This window comes from Leucoraja erinacea, chromosome 10, assembly GCF_028641065.1.
Source record: "Leucoraja erinacea ecotype New England chromosome 10, Leri_hhj_1, whole genome shotgun sequence".
Lineage (NCBI taxonomy): Eukaryota > Metazoa > Chordata > Chondrichthyes > Rajiformes > Rajidae > Leucoraja > Leucoraja erinaceus.
The window spans coordinates 7,284,156-7,287,176 of NC_073386.1; positions in this window are offsets into that span (position 1 = coordinate 7,284,156).

The following is a 3,021-nucleotide window of genomic DNA, read 5'->3' on the forward strand; positions in this document are numbered from 1 at the left end:
GCTGAGTTCCTCCAGCACTTTGTGTGCTCTTGTGTATTAACCAGCATCTGCAGTTCTTTGCTGCTACATTTGGACTTGCTCCTTGCAGCTAATTACATGTGAAACCTTCGGTCAAAGGATGCAGTTCCCTCGTGGTTCATATTTCAGCTTGAGCGTGTGCTTCAACATCCAAATGTGCTCTGAAGACATTGCACTGTTTAAAAAAAACAAAATTGATGATCCATGTTAAAATGGAAGCGCTCAGTGCAAATGTGGGGTGGGAGATTGCAACCTTCACGTGGTCCGCCCTGTTTTGACGAATGCAATCAACCTGGCGTGCACAATCAAATAGACCAAGTTGTCCTACAACTTTGGGCTGTACACGCCGTACACAAGAAGAAGAAGTGCAAATGTTAGAATGGTAACAACACTGAATTAGCAACATATCTTAAGCACAACCACCAACTCTTTCTAAAGGCTAATTAATATCAAGTCATTATGTCTTAATGACAGCCTGTGGCAACAGGCACTTGTTTTCCCATGCATGTTGTGGTTTACTTGCCACTCCTTGGCGTATTGCTCTGGTCACACCTACCTGAATCCCCCATGACTGGGCAGGGACTGTAACGCCATCAGGAGCAGCACAGAGACCTCCACCCACATGACATTAATACACCCTGCATTTTCCAAATACAGAAGCCGCAGACAAAATAACCCCAAACGGAGTGGGGTAACTCAGTAGGTTAGGCAGTATATCTTGAGAACAAGGAGAGGTGGCGTTTTGGTTCAGGACCCTTCTTCAGACCCCTTCAACAGGGCTCACCACGGGGAGGTCACAACCTGAGACGTTGCCTATCCATGTTCTCTGGAGGTGCTGCCTGGCCTTTAAGGGTGGCACGGTGGCGCAGCAGTAGAGTTGCTGCCTTTCAACGGCAGAGACCTGCGTTCGATCCTGACTACGGGTGCTGACTGTACGGAGTGTGTACGTTCACCCGGTGAACTGCGTGGGTTTTCTTCGGGATCTGCGGTTTCCTCCCACACTCCAAAGATGCACAGGTATGTAGGTTAATTGGCTTTGGTAAAATTGTAAATTGTGTAGGGTAGTGTTAGTGCATGAGGTGATGGGTGGTCAGCGCACACTCAGTGGGCCGAAGGGTTTGTTTCTGCGCTGTATCTCTAAACTAAACTAAATGGAACATTAAAAGTACAGCTGTATTAAACTGCACTGTCCTGCACGTATATATCTTGCAATAGAGAGCTGACTAATCCATCCATGATCCCATAAGGTGTATCTAAAAACTAGACATCACTTCCCCATTACTGGATTTCCAAATGCTTCTGAAATAGAGCAAAGGGTTTTTAACTTTCCACGTGTACTCTCTTAACTGAATGGTTTTTACGGACTGGCAGTATATGTCATGCAATGAATATCGAGCCTGTTATTGCAACAAAATTGTGCATTCAATATTTTCAAGGTTCTGCCAGGACATGTTCATCTGGAAGTTAGATTGGAAATATCCAGTGACTACACAGAAAGCCTTTAAGGGCGGCATGGTGGTGCAGCGGTAGTGTTGTTACCTTACAGCGCCAGAGACCCGGGTTCGATCCTGACTACAGGTGCTGTCTGTACAGAGTTTGTACGTTCTCCCCGTGACTGCGTGGGTTTTCGCCGGATGCTCCGGCTTCCTCCCACATTCCAAAGACGTACAGGTTTGCTGGTTAATTGACTTTGGTGAGTTGTAAAAATGTCCCTTGTGTGTGTCGAATAGAACTAGTGTATGGTTGATCGCTGATCGGGCCAGACGCGGTGGGCCGAAGGGCCTGTTTCTACGCTGTATCTCTAAACTAAACAAAACAAATTCGCCCATTCATTAAAATAAAACTATGTTCATTCAGATAAAGAGCTTCAATTTTGTCCTTGTATCATTTCTTCCTACTCTGACGAATTCCAGGTATCCATTGTGTGATTTATGACCCTTACCAGCAGACACTGGTTTAGTTTAGTTTGGTTTAGCGATACAGTGTAGTAGAGGACATTCGGCCCACCGAGTATGTACCAACCAGCGATCCCCGCACACTGACACTGTCCTACACACACTGGGGACAATTTACAATTTTTACCTAAGCCAATTAACCTACAAACCTCCACGACTTTGGAATGTGGGAGGAAACCAGAGATCCTGGAGAAAACCCACACAGGTCCTCGGGAGAACGTATAAACTCCGTACAGTCTGTAGTCAGGTCTCTGGTGCTTTAAAGCAGCATCTCTTCCGCCGAACCACTGAGCTGACCGGTTAATGTGACCCATTTTTCTACCCTGCACGGTGATTTTGTTCTTGTTCATTAGTTCTCTGTATTTCCCCTTCACCGGAACCTGTTTCGGAAGCTGCATCCCTTGAACTAAAACTAAATTGAATGGGAAAGCATCCTTGAGGGGCTGAATGGCCAACCCTTGCCTCTTGTGTTTTCCTGCAGGCTCCATTTCATTAGCAATCTTCTCAGAATATATACACATTACTCTGGACAAAACTGTTCCAACGTGTGTCCCCTGGAAAAAAAAAAAGTGCTTACAATGTCATTATGATGTATTACAACAGTGTAGCAATGCACCTTAGAGAGTTTCTGTGGGTAAGTACAAATTAGTCTAAGGATTATTGACTAAACACTATTGCGTAAGTAACACAGGCACAGCACCTTTAAATTGCTGAAATTTAGCAATGTTGTGCACTTATTAGCAGTCTCTTGGCGTTTCCCACCTTGACTAGTGTGAGAGGCATCGTTAATAGAGTACCCTGTCACTTACCTTCAAAGCAAAAATTAACAACGAACAGGGGGTTTTTGTGGTACACCGTCTCCTGTATTTGCAGAGAGGCAGATTTCTCACTGCTAATCTGTAAAGGAACGTGTTAAAGGACATTCATCCCGATGCGGTTCCACTGGAATCACAATGCGTGGAAACGATTTTCATTCGCGCACAGCTGTACGAGGATTGTATCTGGCCCAGATCTGCAGGCTGGCCTCCCATTGTCGAAGGAAGAGGTA